The 16,866-nt window shown below is 42.1% G+C and overlaps 1 long non-coding RNA gene across 1 annotated transcript; it reads right to left on the bottom strand.

Moving 5' to 3' along the window:
* Nucleotides 1-4,186: 4,186 nt before the first annotated feature.
* LOC132395067 (uncharacterized) lies at nt 4,187-14,283 on the bottom strand. Its single transcript, XR_009512511.1, has 3 exons — nt 14,064-14,283; nt 10,443-10,561; nt 4,187-5,752 (listed from the first exon to the last, which is right to left on the bottom strand). It is a non-coding gene; the product is annotated as an uncharacterized LOC132395067 (long non-coding RNA).
* Nucleotides 14,284-16,866: the final 2,583 nt, after the last annotated feature.

Below are 16,866 nucleotides of genomic sequence, written 5' to 3'. Positions count from 1 at the left end.
GGATGATAATGTGGTAAATTGGATCAGCAAATTTGCTGATGATACAAGGATTGGAGGTGTAGTGGACAGTGAGGAAGGTTTTCAAAGATTGCAGAGGGATCTGGACCAGCTGGAAAAATGGGCTGAAAAATGGCAGATGGAGCTTAATACAGACAAATGTGAGGTATTGCACTTTGGAAGGAAAAACCAAGGTAGAACATACAAGGTAAATGGTAGGGCACTGAGGAGTGCAGTAGAACAGAGGGATCCAGGAATGCAGATACATAATTCCCTAAAACCTGTACTCTTCCAGGTTGAAGAAGAGGGTGGGAACATCATAAAGTACTCCTTCCATCCTGCGCATGGACTGTTTGAACTGCTTCCGTCTGGTAGGCACTTCAGATCCCTCCAGACTAAGACTTATAGGCACTGGAGAAGTGTTTTCCCTACTGCGGGCACTTTGCTGAACAGTTAACTGCCGGTTAACTGTCAGCTAACTATTACTTGGATTGCACTACTTGTATGTATAATCTATATTTTCATTTATATTTATCATTATTATTGTTATGAGCAGAGAGACAACATCTGCCGGAAGTAAATTCCTTGTATGTGCACAGGTACTTGGCGATTAAAGTCTGATTCTGATTCTGATTCTGATTTTGATTCTGAAAAGTGCTGTCACAGGTAGATAGGGTAGTAAAGAGAGCATTTGGTACATTGGCCTTTATAAATAAAGGTTTTGAGTATAAGAGTTGGTATGTTATGGTGAGGTTGTATAAGGCATTGGTGAGTCCGAATTTGGAGTATTGTGTGCAGTTTTGGTCACCGAATTGCAGGAATGATATTAATAATGTTGAAAGAGTGCAGAGAAGGTTTACAAGGATGTTGCCGGGACTTGAGAAACTGAGTTACAGAGAAAGGTTGAATAGGTTAGGACTTTAATCCCTGGAGCATAGGAGAATGAGGAGAGACTTGATAGAGGTATATAAAATTATGATGGGTACAGATAGAGTGAATGCAAGCAGGCTTTTTCCACTGAGGCTAGGGGAGGGTAAAAAACAGAGGACATGGGTTAAGGGTGAAGGGGTAAACGTTTAAAGGGAACATTATGGGGGGCTTCTTCACACAGAGAGTGGTGGGAGTGTGGAATGAGCTGCCAGATGAAGTGGTAAATGCGGGCTCACTTTTACCATTTAAGAAAAGCTTGGACGGGTACATGGATAAGGGGTACGTGGATAAGAGGTTTATGGAGGGATATGGGCCAGGTGCAGGTCAGTGGGACCTGGCAGAGAAATGGTTCAGCACAGCCAAGAAGGGGAAAAAGCCCTGTTTCTGTGCTGTAATGTTCTATGGTTCTATGGTTTCCAGACGGCCCAAGCAGAGTGAAGAGTCATAAAAGTCACATCTGCTGTTGACCTGTTGTGGCAGAAGGCAAATTGGAGGGGATTCTGGTCATCTTTGAGAGAGGAGTTGATTCATACCATAACCAACCTCTTGAAACAGTTCATTACAGTTGATGTAAGTGGCAGTCACTGAAGCAGGTCACTGCACTCTTCTTAGGCATTGGTTCTATAGATTGTTTTTTAAAGCAGGGGGAATCCTCAAGTCACAGAAGCAAAGGTCCATTCAAAACTCCAGACATTTGTTCCACAAGTTGGGGAGGGGGTGGCTGTATGGTAGCATAGTGAGTAGTGTTATGCTCTTACAGCAACTGTGATTGGGGCTGATTCTAGTCTCTGTCTGTAAGCAGTTTGTACTTTATCCCCGTGACTATGTGGTTTCCTCCATGTACTGGGAAATTACAATCTGTCCTTGGTCTGCAGCAGTAAAAAAAAGATAAAGAAGTGGAAGTCAATTTTCCCCTGCTAATGAATTATTATCCCATCAAAGTCAGTCATGCAAAACTCACCTTCAGATCTCTTGACTACACTTCAAGCCAGCTTCCTGCAAGGAAATGCTCTCCTAGTTTCTCCACTTTTATCACACCTGATACAATGATGCATTACTGCATATCAGTGCTTTCAATCTGTCTTCCTTTTCCCTCAAATCTGACTTCCACTCTACCACAATTGACAAGACTCTTTATTATATCTGTTCTTTTTCACACTCTGCTGATCTCAGCCTTTCTCTGTCTACCCAGAACAAGGTTGGGATTCCCCTTGTCCTGGCATTCCACACACCAGTCTCCTAACACAATGGCACATCCTCTGCAGTTTCAGACACCACCAAAATGCTGCTGCCAACAGACACATCTGCCTCCTCTTTCAGCCTCCCATTGGGATCATGCCTTCCAGCATATTTCTGTTTACCGCACTGTGTCTAATATTCCCACTCAGTTTCTGAGGATGAAGTCATGGCATTGTACAAGAGAAGCATGTTCTTCAGCACACCCTGCTCATGCCAATCAATTCTATACCCATCCCAATTACTAGCACTTGATCCACAGCTTTCCACACTATCATAATTCCAGCCCATTTACAGGTACTTGCTGGAGGTTCTGATTGTAGGGAAGTGTAGGGGGGATGTCAGAGGTAAGCATTTCTAATACTGAAATTGGTGGGAGTGTGAACACACTGTCAGGAGTGGTGGTAGAAGCACATACATTAGGGGTGTTTAAGAAACTGTTAGACACATGGATGATAGAAAAATTGAGGGCTATGTCGGAGGGGAGGGTTAGATTGAGCTTAGCGTAGGTCTCAGCATTGTGATAGATAATTTTGAAAAGGCGGTGCAAAACATAATCTCGGCCATCATCAATAGAACTGATTGTTTTATTGCCTAATAACTGGACACTGGCAACAGTCCAAGAAATACTAGATCAAAGTCAGTAATGCAGGTCAAAACAGTCCTGTGAAGTATGATTCAGATGCATTTATTGATCACACGTACATCTAAACATATCGTGAAGTGTGCCGTTTGCATTAACAACCAACTAAGATGAGCTGGGTGCAGTCCACACATTCTGGCACCAACTTTACTTGCCCTCAATGCTCAGTGGATTAACACATTACACAATGGGCAACAAAACAGCAACAGTAAAAGCGACACACACACACACAAACAAAACACACCCCCTCCCTCCCTCCCTTCCAATCTCCAGTTTCAGACTTGGGCATCGGGCTTTGAGTTCCAGATCTCTGAATGCTATTTGGGCTCTGATCTTCCATATCGACTTCCAGACTAGCCAATGATGGGAGCATGAACTCCAGGCTCACTGGTTCACTGGGCCCTGTGCCCCCCGCTCACAGGGACATCTGATCTTGGGAGGCTGCAGCCTGACATCAATGAATGTTGTCACCCATCCACATTGCTGGTTTTCGAATGAGTTGAGGTCTAGACTCAGGCCCGACTTCTTAACTCCTCCACATTCCTGTTCCTAAAACCCAACCTGATCTCTAACTCCCCTCTGTCACCAAAGTCATCCCTATGAACTTAAAAACAACTAGGTCTAAACCATGAGCTCGAAGGAGCTCGGCACCATCTTGTCAAGTAAGTGAGATTTTTACTTGCTACTCATTTTCACATTGAATGTAATATCGTGTTTAAGCAATGATTAAGTTCCATTTTCAGTTCCTAGGTTGTTTAATTTCTCTACCCATGGGAAGTTAACACTCTATGAAGTGGTCTCTTTGTTAACGTTCCTCAGCTCTGTCCGTATGTTCTTCATCAGTGTGGCTTATCGCTTGCCACAATATTACAAATCGCTACTGGGACTCACTAGGCCAAGGCATAAATCTGGCCATAAATCACAGTTCAAAGTAAATTTATTATCACCATAGACAACACTTAGATTAATTTTCTTGCAGGCATTCACCCTAAATAGAATGGAATCAATGATGAACAGCACACACAGGACAGAGCCAAACAACCTATGTGTAAGAGACACCAAACTGTGCAAATACAAAAAGAAAGAGAAAATAGTGATAACAATAATAAATAAATATCAAGAACTTAAGTTGTAGAGCCCTTGAAGGCGAGTCCATATGATGTGGAATCAGTTCAGCGTTGGGATGATTGAAGTTACCCCTCTGGTTCAGGAGCCTGATGGTTGAGGGGTAATAATTGTTCCCGACCCTGGTGGTGTGGGACGAGACTCCTGCACCTCCTTCCTGATGGCAGTAGCAAGAAGAAATGGTGCGGGTCCTTGTTGGTAAAACCATTACCCACCAACTCATCTGCCACCTATCTGCTGAGGAAAATAAGATATCTCCTGATATTATTCTTTGATATGACTTTTTCATTTACTATAATCTTGTACTTCATTTTCTAAGGCTTGCAGTCAAGGTTTCACAACATTCCCAACTGGAAGAACACTTTCTTAACTGGGGACTGATATTGGTGTCTTTTTGTTAACCTGGGTACTAAGGTAGTGTGAACTGCATGTTCTTTGCTCATCTCATAATCATAAATATTCATTACTGTTTTGATATAATCTTAATTACTATTGACAATAAATGTCAACTTCAGTTCCTTCTCTGTGCTGTGTGCCAAGAAATAATGAGCCAGAACCTGCTCCAGTTTCAGGATTTCAGTGTTTTAATTTAACACTTTGAACATATTTGACTCAATATAAGAGAAAACTACAGTGTAACAAAATGAGTATTCTTTCATATTTTCAAGATAGCCCAGCTTCTAGAATCTAATTCAAGAATAGTAAACAGAGTAAACTGCTTATGCTTCATGTTAATGGCAATTTCAAATGGAAGCAAAACAGACAGCAAACTGAACTCCCATGTCCGAACTATCTTAGAATGAGGTAAGCTTCCCTTTTCCAGGGATCACTAGTGTGAGGTGAAACTAAAATATATTTGATATCCTCTAATCCTCAAAATACTGTCTGATCAAAATGTTCATTGAAATTATCTTCTGAAATATATTTGTTCCCTTTGGTTATTGTCCCATTCTCATGTAGTCTGGGGAACTCAGCAAACTATGTGTTCATTTACAGTGAGCAAACAATGCCCAGAAATTTAATGCAAACCCTTTGGAAATTAATGCAACGAGACATGTGGCAGAACATTTACAAACAACAATTTTTAAACAACTGGTCAACTGAAGTGTAAGGGCGCTCTGCAACTTTGGGGCTGTGAGTGAGGCAGATCGCTGTACAATAGAGCGTATAAAGTCACATTAATAACTGTGGATTGAGAAACAGACTCAGATGGCACTCTGCCACTGTTGTTTTTAGTTAAGACTGTGCTTGCAGCATCTTTACCACTGCAACAGCAGGGAAATAATCGAGAAAACTGACCATCCAGCCTGCTCCTGTGGCTCAACTGAAAGGTACACAGTGAAAACTCCTGTAACTCCACATCAACAAGGCCAACCCACTGTCACTTACTGCAGCATCTCAGATCACTGCAATAATAAGATCAATGCAGGCACACTCAACTTCAACAAAAAGTGCGGAAACTGCAACAACTATACAATCACTGCTAAGTGCACTGCCCTAAAACATCATGTGATTTCTCCAGGATTTTCATTGCATGAGTAACCAACTACATGTTAATTACAAATCAATGGTTAAATTGGAACGCTGTACTCCAAAAGTATTCACTTCATTTTGTAGGCGCAATCTTGCAGAATTTAGTGATGCCAGGGAGTTGTAACTGTCCTACATATAAAGCAGCTCTTCCAGAATCACAATTACCACTCTGATCATCATCCTCCAAACAGATACGGATCTCTGTGTTTGTATTCCAGCTGGCATTCTGGTCACAGCAAGCATAGTCCTTATCACGTTGCCAATAAATACGGCACTTTCTGATTGAATCTGTCACAATACAAGGATATGTGGAGAGTTAGTACAGGCAGTCCCCGGATTACGAACAAGTTCCTTTCCTGAGTCCGTCTTTAAGTCAGATTTGTACGTAAGTTGGAACAAGTACATCCGTTATTATTTAGTGTCAGTTAGTCAAACGTTCATCTTAGTATATAGTATATATTTTACCTTTCTATGCATATAAAACACTTAAGACACATATGTATTCCAATAATTAAACCATTGCATTGCTTAGTAATAATTGTAGCTTTCATTGGGAGGAGGGCCTTTCACATGCTCCATTATTCTCACTTTATCCTTTATCCTTTAAAATTGTTCCGATCGTTGACTGACTGTAGCCTAACGCTTTTCCAATAATTATGATGTTTTACCTCTTTCCAAACACTATTATATCCACTTTATTTTCAATCACTTCCTGTCAACAGAACAGAAACACTGCAGGCCGTGGGTCCCGAGCTCTGCCGGGTCCTAAGGACCATCGCACTGAGACAGGTTAAGTGGGACAAGTGGGGGCTGTGCTAGGTTTGTGTATTTGATTCTCCACAATATTCCATGTGGGAATTTAAACTGGAGGTAGCAGTGTTTTTTTTATGAAGTCGAGTTGCCAGCTCGACATCAACCCGCAGAGATGGAGAGCCTGCTCAGAAGCGGTCTGTCACTGGATCGAACTCGGAAACCTCTATTCTTGAGCCTGGTGCTCATCTCACTGAGCCACCAGCCGACCAGAAAAGGAGGGGGGGTGGGTTCAGGGTGAACCTTGCTAAGAAAAATTTAAGCCAAATACAAAGTTACACACTCAACACAGTGTCAGCGGCAACAACTTAAAATGGCGGACAGCGTTGCGATCCAACTTAAAATGGCGGTCGGCGTTCTCCTTCCTCGGTTGCTAAGTATGAATTGTTCGTAAGTCGGACGTTCGTAACTCAGGAACTACCTGTATGTAAAATTGATTTCAATTCCACCAAATATATTCCAGCTTATTAAATAAATAAGCTTCAATGTCCTTTAATTCTGCAAAAACATTGTCACATATACAAATGCCCAGTATCAACGTGTGCCAGGGTTTCTCACTGTTATTGAAGTATGGAAAGAACTAGACACTAGAATGGAGAAAGTGCAGGCTGATTCAGCTGAAAGGAGAACTCAGGGCCAATGAAGAATCTCTTTATTTGTCCCCACTCTGTTTAAGGAGTGCATGTTTTAGGCACAGATGTTTTAAGTTTGAGCTGATGGTTTTGAGAATTGTGATTAGATACACAACTTAGTGTTTCCCCTAGGTGTACAGTTTTTTAACAGATCTGAGATCCTTCATCAAAACTGTTTATCAGTACGTGAAGTAATTTTTTGGCATAGATTGAGGACTGGTTAGCAGAGCGTAAAAATTAACTGGTCAGTTTCAGCTTGGGATGCAAAGACCAGTGGGGCTGTTTGGGATCGGTTGTCTAAGAAGGTATATTAAAGATTCACCAGATTGATTCCTGGATTGGTGGGTTTATTGTATGCGGAGTGTTTAAACAGCTATCATTTTTCTAAAGTCACATGAGTTTGTAAGAATAAGGAATAATCTCTTTAAAACATACAGACCTCGGGCGGGGGCTTAATAGTTGATGCTCTCCTTGGTTCACTGTCTAGAACTAGGGATTAAAGTCTCATAATGCCTTTCAGAATTGAGATAGGAAGGAATTTATTCACTTAGTGAATTGTGACTCTTTGGAATTTGCTACCCCAGAGGGCTGAGGGAGCTCAGTTGCTAAGCTCAGGACCAAAGTTATAGGGAAAGGTTCAGAAGGGTAAGAAGTTATTCCCTGCAGCATAGGAGAATGAGGGGAGATTTGATAAAGGTATACAGAATTATGAGGGATATAGATAGGGTAAATGCAAGCATACTTTGTCCATTAAAATTGGGAGAGACTACAACTGGAGGTCATGCATTAAGGGTGAAAGTTGAAAAGTTAAAAGGGAACTTAACATTCACCATTTTCAGGTGCTTGGAAGTAGGTACAGAGGGGATGTCAGGGGTACATTTCTTACACAGAGAGTGATGAGTGCATGGAATGGGCTGCCGGCAACAGTGGTGGAGGCAGAAATGATAGGGTCTTTTAAGAGACTCCTGGATAGGTACATGGAGCTTAGAAAAATAGAGGGCTATGGGTAACCCTAGGTAATTTTGAAGGTAGGTATATGTTCAGCACAGCATTGTGGGCCGAAGAGCCTGTATGGTGCTGTAGCTTTTCTGTGTTTCTATGAACTTATTGAATGATGCAGCAAACATGACAGTTTGAATAAGCTACTCCTGCTCCTGTTTCCTAATGGCTGGATTTACAGTACTGTAAGTCAGGATGTAACAGGTGTCAAATGTCAATCTATCCATCAATCCACAAGGAGTCTGACCATTCTGGGACTGACCAGCACTAATAAAGAAAATCACCTCTTATTCTTTTCGTGATTTCAATGGGAATTGTTGGCTTATGGAACAGGGAAGATAAAAGTATTTTTAAATGATCTTTTACTTAGAAACGCCCAGCTGTTCCACACCAATTTTCCATATCCTACCATTTATTATGTATTTCTGCATCCGTTTCCATCTCCAAACAAATATATATATATATATCTTCCCTTCTGGATCAAATTCCAAAAGTATCCATTAATCTCTTGTAATTAAGCGTATCCCCTTTGCAATTTGACCAATCATCCACTTTTGTCTGAATCATGCCTTAATCATGCATTTGTCTAGAAATGGTTGTACACCAGAAAAGAATGGAAGATGGAACTGAACACATGGAACCAATCTGAAGGCAGTCTCAATGAAATATACTATAGTCAAAGCTGGAAATCAGACTCAGTGGCAGAAATTGCCTCTATCAGGTGACAGAAATGTTGCCTTTTTCTGTTTAATTCCAACAATTTAGCATATCATGAGAAAAACAGTTGTGGTACCAGTGGGAGAGAAAGAAAAATCATTTGCATTTATTAAAAGTAAGTGCTGGTGGTGACAGCAGCACATTTTATATGAATTATGCAAGACATAAGAATACCTATGACAATAAATAATTTTGCATTGTTTATTTTCCACTATTATTCCCTTTGGTTCATTTTCCTCCATTGCAAAACAAATTGAACAGTCCTACGAGATATTGTAAGATTCTCTCAATTAAATTCAGTCATCAAACTCTCTGAAAAAGTTCAACAATCTACCTGTTTTCTCTATCACATCAGTTTCTCTAACATAGTAATTTCTTCCCCTCCCCCTACCCTCTTCTACCATTCCCTACTCTGTCTCTCTGCTATCCTTTCTCTTCAGCTGCCTATCACTTCCCCCGGTGAGTCTCCTCCTTTCTTTTCTCTCGTGGTTCACTCTCCTCTCCTATCAGATTCCTCTATTATGAAGGATGAACAGATCTGATGGACAATGGGGTGCAGAGTTGCCCACATTCCCCCCCCCTTTGAGAATTACAAACCATTACTGTTGCTATGCCTCTCATGAGAGAGAGAGATGAGGAGGAAACATGCAAGAACATCTGCTACTGATAAGAGAGGGTAGAGAGACTTGTTGATTTACTGTTATGACTTCTGCGAGGATTATTTATCCTATACCATTCTGTTCATTAACATTCCTCAGTGGACAGCTGGAGTGGGCTGGTTTGATGTACACAGTCATTCAAAATTGATGGATAGCTGAGACCCAGTGAGTAGGGATAAAAGTCAGGTCTGGAGAGACACCCTTCAGACACACCAGGAGACACACCATTGGACACTGATTGAGTGTTGGAACCCACGGGAAGGTGTGGGGCATTGGGGACCGAACAAGGAGATCGGTCAGTAAAACTCACAGTGTTATAGCAGGGCCGGTGGGGACTTGTGTGTGTGTCCACTCATGCCAGTGTGACAAATCCACCACAGAAGAACAGTCTAGCTGAAGGACAGAGGGGTCATAACTGAATGGCCACAACGACACGACGGACCAAGAGCGCAAAGGAAGGTTTAACTGCTGTAGCTGTTACTTCTCGCTCGCTCTCTCTCTCTCTCCAACGATTACAACACAACAACAATATCTACCTCCACGCATGAACTGAACTGAACTTTATACTTTTCTTTGACAATTCATTTACCCCTAGACATCGATAGAGCTTGTTTATTATTGCTTGTTATTGTTCCTACACTTTTAGGTTTATTATTGCTAATGTGTGTTATCTATATATTTGCATTATTGGTATTGATTTGCTTATTTTACTAATAAACACTTTTGAATATAGCACCACCAGACTCCAACTGATACTTCTGTTTTTGCTGGTCAGACACCCAGTTACGGGGTACGTAACACCTCCTTCTTTAGCACTTTACCCATTTCACCTGTTACCTCCCTGCTTCTTGTTTCATCTCCCCTCCCCCCATCCACCAGGCTTCTCCTATCACCTTCTATCTTGTATTACTTCCCCTCCCTCCTTTCCTGTCCTGATGAAGGGTCTTACCCCACACGTCAACTGTCCATTCGTTTCCACTGAGGTTGCCTGACCTGCTGAGTTCCTCTTGCACATTGTGAGTGTGAATCTACCTGCTCTATATCTCTGTGATGTGATGTTCTTACACTGATTTATCACCAGATTGATTGGACTAAAGTCTGGCAAATGCAACAAAATAATTTGTAGAGGCACCAACACAGCTTTAAACATTTCAAACTTACAAATTCACTGATGGCAAGAAGAGCGTGTGGGATGAAATGCACATTATGGCCATAGTTGTTGTTTAGCTGATCACCGATCAGTTGGAGTCTACTGGCTACGATTCTGATGTTATCATCACCTGAAGAAATAGGAATCTGTTAGACCACAAAAAAATGAAGGGCAGTTACCTACATATCTGATCAGGAAGGAATTCATCTGATAAAAATACAGAAATGAGTGAATAGAGGTGTAAACAAGTTTTCAGGGTTTCCTCTTCATTACATAATAAATTTATTTAGAGAACTTTTATACACAGGCAATGCAGTGCAAAGTGGTTGACAATGGGATAAATTGCAAACATGAAAATTAAATAAAAATAAAATTGAAAATAAAAGACAAAAAGATGTTAGTAAAAAGCAAGTTTAAGTAAATAGGTTTTGAGCTGGAGTTTAAAAGTGTCACCACCACCTGCATCATTTATAGGTTAAAGTATTGAATTCAAAGAAGCTGATCTGCCATTTTTCTTTTGAGGGAAATTGTTTAAATACAAGAGATCGATGGAAGGAAACCTGAGAGATTGAGCAGGATAATAAAACAAAAACGATTCTGCGATGTATTCCAGTGCCAGACTGATAGGATCTTTAAAAAGTAGGAGAACTTTAAAGTTAATTCTAAAAGATACAGGAAGCCAGTGCAGCTGGGACTGAAGTGATGTGCTCCCTCACTCTGGTTTTGGTTAAAATTCTAGCAGTGGTGTACTGAATGAGTTGAAGTTATCATAAAATTCTTGCAAAATCACAAATCCGTAAGTGCTGAACAATAGAAGAAGTAAGTTAAGCCATTTATTCCTTCATGATTAGACCAAGGTCTTAAGATCATGAGGTATCTTTTATTCCAGCACCACCTTTCTGCAGTAATCTCACATACCTTATTTCCCTTCATAAGCAAAAATCTATGAATTTCAGTTTTGAAAATATTCCACTATTAAAACTTTACTGCCTTCTTTGGCAAAGAATTCTTTGGGTCCATCTTGAATAGCCAACCACATATGACACCATGTCTTCTAGTTCTGGTTAACCCAGCCAGACAGAGCAGACAGTGGAATGGCTGTGAGAAAAGATGTTGGCAAGTCAACATACAAAGTCAGGAATTGTACAGTTGAGCGTGGTGGGACTAATGTTTTGAGTCATGTATATTTTAATGCAATGAGTAGAATAGGAAAGGCAGATGAGCTTAGGCTATGGGTCAGCATGTGGAGTTATCACATTATAGCCATTAGTGAGACTCGGTTTCAGGACTGGCAGGATTGGCAGCTTAATGTTCCAGGGTTCCACTGTTTCAGACATGACAGAGTAGAAAGGATTAAAGGGGGATGGGAACCATTACCAGTAAAGCAAATTGTCACGGCAATGTTCAGACAGGGCTGATGGGAGACCTTGTCTTCTGAGCTTTATGGGTAGAATTGAGGAATAAGAAATGGATGATGATGTTAATGTGATTAAATTATGCATACCCAACAGTCCACAGGATTTAGAAGAGCAAATTTGCAGAGATCACAGACTGTTGCAAGAAACAAAGTTATAATAGTAGGTGATTTTTAACTTGCCACATATTGACTGGGACTCCCATACTGTTAATGGACTGATGGGAATGCATTCAGTGAAGTTTCCTTAATCAATACATAGGGGTCCTAGAGGGAGTGCAACAATAGGTCTCCTGTTGGGGAATGGGACAGGACAGGTGACACCTTGCAGATCTAGTGATCATAATGCCATCAGTTGCAAGATAATTTTGGAGAAGGATTTGACTGGTCCTCGGGTAGAGATTCTAAATTGGAAAAAGGACAATTTTGATAGATACTTTATTTGCAATTACAGTGTCTCAGTAGCATTACAAGTGCACAGGTATAAATATTGGAAGAGAAGTAGAAAGTTACCACAGTCTAACAGGAGGGGATCATCCCTTCTCTGGCTATTGGTTGACTCATTATATAGCTTAATGGCCGAGGGTAAGAATGACCTCATATAGTGCTCTTTAGAGCAGCGCAGCTTTTAGTCTATTACTGAAAAATGCTCCTCTGTTCAGCCAAGGTGGCATGCTGAGGGTGAGAAACATTGTCCAGAATTGCCAGGATTTTCCACAGGGCCTTTTGTTCTACTGCAATCTCCAGTGTGTCTATTTTGACTCCTATAACAGAACCAGCTTTTCTAACAGTTTATTGATCCTGTTGGCATCACCGTGTTGATGCCATTGCCCCAGCACACCACTGCATAGAAGATTACTCTGGCAACAAGAGAGTGGTAGAACATGTGAAGGAGAGGATCAGGAAGGGTCTGGATTGGGACAGACTGTTCTCTGGCAAAGGTGCGTTTGGTAAGTGGGAGGCCCTCAAAAATGAAATTTTGAGAGTATACAGTTTGTATGTTCCTGTCAGAATAAGGATAACAGGTATAGGGGAGCCTTTGTTTTTGAGAGGTATTGAGGCCCTGGTTAAGAAGAGGTGCACAGCAGGAAAGGGCAAGCAGGAAGCAGCAAATGAGGTATAATAAATGCAAGGGGACACTTAAGAAAGAAATTAGGAGGGTTGAAAGGGGGCATGATGGTGCTCTAGCAGAGAAAAAGGAGAATCCCAAGAGCTTCTGAAGATATACGAAGAGCAAGGGACAAAATTGATCAAACTGGTCATCTATGCATGGAGCTAAAAGAGAATGGGAGGCAATCTTCAGTGCTTTTTTTGCATCTGTATTTACTCAGCAGACAGTCAGAGCCTATAGAAGTGAGGCAAAACAGCAGTGGGGTCACAGACCCTACACCGATTACAGAGGGGAGGCGTTTGCAGTCTTGAGGCACATTAAATCCCCAAGGCCTGACAAAATGTTCCCTCAGACTCTGTGGGAGGAAAGTGTAAAAACTGTAGGCGCCCCAGCAGAGACATTTAAAACTTCCTCAGCTACACGTGAGGTGCCGGAGGACTGGAGGACAGCTTGAAGAATAAGACAGTAAATTATAGGCCAGTGAGCCTGATAGGAGTCGTGCTTCCTTGGAAGTTATTCTAAGGGACCGGATATATACAAGTCTTTGGATTGACAAGGTCCAATGAGGGATAGTCAATGTGGATTTGTGCATGGTAGCTCATATCCAAATAATCTTAACGAGTTTTTCAAAGAAATGTTGGCCACTGGATTTCAGCAATGCCTTTGCCAAGTCACAGTATTAGCTGCAATGTCATAATTTCATGCTCTAAGCTCATCTGCATTATCTACTTCTTGCATTAAAAAAAAGAAGGAACTCGGGACAGGTATAATTTCTGTGGAGGTCCTGACCTATAGGGTCAACCCAAAACATTCATCATCCCCTGGTTGCCACAGAAGCTGCTCCAGGGAGTTCCTTCAGCATTTATTTTGTTGCTGCAGATTCCAGCATCTGCAATCTCTTCGGGATTTAATTTGTGTTGTGAACTGGAGAAAGTTGGAAGGAAGGATAGTTGATAGTTCAGAAACATTTAACTGAAGGTGCAAATTTGAAACACTGTCACAAGTTTGCATCAAAACATTCCTTCACTCAAAATTTAACTTTGAAAAAGATACAAATGAAAAATCTAGGCAACGATATAAAGAACTGGAGCAAACAAGCAGACTCACAAACAAGGAGAGTGCATAAAAAATAAAATCCAAAATCAAATCGAGTTGGAGGAATGGACACTGAGGAATTTCTTCTTTTCTAAATCCGATGCAAGAAGGTAGAAGATTTTGCGTGTTTAAAAGCGAATTCAGGTAAAAACAAAATCAGCACATTTACTGGGGGGAAAAACCCGACCCCGGAAGGCCCGTGAGCACGGGCACGCGCGCCCCCTTTTTGAAAGACCCGGGCGCATGCGTGTTTTGTTCTGGGGCCGCGCTGTACACGGGCACGCGCGCCCCCTTTTGAAAGACCCGGGCGCATGCGTGTTTTGTTCTGGGGCCGCGCTGTACACGGGCACGCGCGCCCCCTTTTGAAAGACCCGGGCGCATGCGTGTTTTGTTCTGGGGCCGCGCTGTACACGGGCACGCGCGCGCCGCCCCGGTCGGCGCCATGTGGAAGCGAATGGTTGGGTCTGTCTGTGTGCAGACGGCAGCCGGGTGAAGCAACATAGCAGCCCTCAGGGAAAATTTAGAGCGGTACGGCGGAATTAGCCAGTCTGAGCGGGAAGACAGAGTGTCTTGTGATACGGAAAAGTGAAAGGAAAATGCAGGTGCGGGAAACGTTCAGCAAGTAATGCAACAACTGAGGAAAACGAAACGGTTGTTTCTCAGCTTCACCCTCTCAATCTTCACGGATTCCTCATGACTTGCTCGGTGGTTGTGGGACTAGCCACAGTAGAATAGTTTTTCATTGAAATTATAGAACATAGAATAGTACAGCATAGTACAGGCCCTTCGGCCCACAATATTGTACCAACACTCCAACCCTGCCTCCCATATAACCCCCCACCTTAAATTCCTCCATATACCTGTCCAGTAGTCTCTTAAACTTCACTAGTGTATCTGCCTCCACCACTGACTCGGGCAGTGCATTCCACGCACCAACCACTCCCTGAGTGAAAAACCTTCCTCTAATATCCCCCTTGAACTTCCCTCCCCTTACCTTAAAGCCATGTCCTCTTGTACTGAGCAGTGGTGCCCTGGGGAAGAGGTGCTGGCTGTCTATTCTGTCTATTCCTCATAATATCTTGGACACCTCTATCATGTCTCCTCTCATCCTCCTCCTCTCCAGAGAGTACAGCCCTAGCTCCCTTAATGCATACTCTCTAAACCAGGCAGCATCCTGGTACATCTCTGCACCCTTTCCAATGCTTCCACATCCTTTAGTAAGGCGACCAGAACTGGACACAGTACTCCACAAGTGTGGCCTAACCAGAGTTTTATAGAGCTGCATCATTACTTGGTGACTCAAACTCTATCCCTCGACTTATGAAAGCTAACACCCCATGAGCTTTCTTGACTACCCTATCTACCCGTGAGGCAACTTTCAGGGATCTGTGCACATGTACCCTCAGATCCCTCTGCTCCTCCACACTACTAACTATCTTGCCATTTACTTTGTACTCTGCCTTGGAGTTTGTCCTTCCAAAGTGTACCACCTCACATTTATCTGGGTTGAACTCCATCTGCCACTTCTGCATCCTATCAATGTCTCTGCAATCTTTGACAATCGTCTACAATATCCACAATCCCACCAACCTTTGTGTTGTCTGCAAACTTGCCAACCCACCCTTCTTTCCCCACAACCCTTCAATCCGAATGTACTCCCCCCCCCCCCCCCACCACAACAACCCTCTGCCTTCTGCAGGCAAGCCAATTCTGAATCCACCTGGCCAAACTTCCCTGGATCCCATGCCTTCTGACTTTCTGAATAAGCCTACTATGTGATACCTTGTCAAATGCCTTACTGAAATCCATGTAGATCACATCCACTGCACTACCCTCATCAATATGCATTATAGATGATGCCTAATAAGTACTCCATTGTACTTCAGTTATTACAGAATTTAGGCACACAAATGGTGCATGACAAGAAGCCTCAGCACTCTCCACCGTTCAACAGGTACAGTAATGCCTGATCAGCCATCCTTTAGACATTGTTTCTGTGCTTTCCTCCACATAACACGATTATGTTTCTAATGTGAAATATTCCATTCTTAAATCTTAAGTTAGATTTAGATTAAATCTAATGTGCATGGTCCTTCAGCTTCTCTCACTTTCTCCAAACTCCAAATTATGAGAGCCATGGGCACTCAAATATGCCTTATCTCTGCCCTAAACATCTCTGAAATCACTAGAGTTTAGAAGAAAGAGAGAAATCATATTGAAACCCATTGAATATTGAAAGGCCTAGAGTGTATATGCAGAGGATGTTTCTGTTAGTGGGGCGGGTCTAGGACCAGAGGGCACAGATTCGGAATAGAAGGACACCCCTTTAAAACAGAGATGAATAGGAATTTCTTTACCCAGAGGATGGTGAAATTGGAATTCATTAGCAGACATGGCTGTGGAGGCGAAGTATTGGGTATATTTAATGCAGAGGTTGATTGATTGTTGATTAGTAAGGGTGCCTAAGGTTACGGGGAGAAGGCAGAAAATGGTGTTGACAGAGACAGTAAATTAGCCCTTGTAGACTTGATGGGCTGAATGTCCTAATTCTACTCCCATGTCTTAGTGTCTTAGACGTTCTTCTATTCTGAGGCTGTGCCCTCTGGTCATCGACTCCCCCACTATAGGAAAAATCCTCTCCATATCCATATTTTGGATATTCGATAGGTTTCAATGGGATTCCCCCCCCCACCCTTCTAAATTCCAGCGAGTACAGGTCCAGAGCCAGAGCCTCATAGTCTTTGCAGACTATATAACACATGTATGAGGTTCTACTTAGAATGTTGAGGGGGGACTTGATAGAGGTATTTAAAAT

This window comes from Hypanus sabinus, chromosome 6 (genome assembly GCF_030144855.1).
Source record: "Hypanus sabinus isolate sHypSab1 chromosome 6, sHypSab1.hap1, whole genome shotgun sequence".
Taxonomy (NCBI): domain Eukaryota; kingdom Metazoa; phylum Chordata; class Chondrichthyes; order Myliobatiformes; family Dasyatidae; genus Hypanus; species Hypanus sabinus.
The sequence above is the reverse complement of the archived record's forward strand: the minus strand, read 5'-3'. Positions and strand labels throughout refer to the sequence as shown.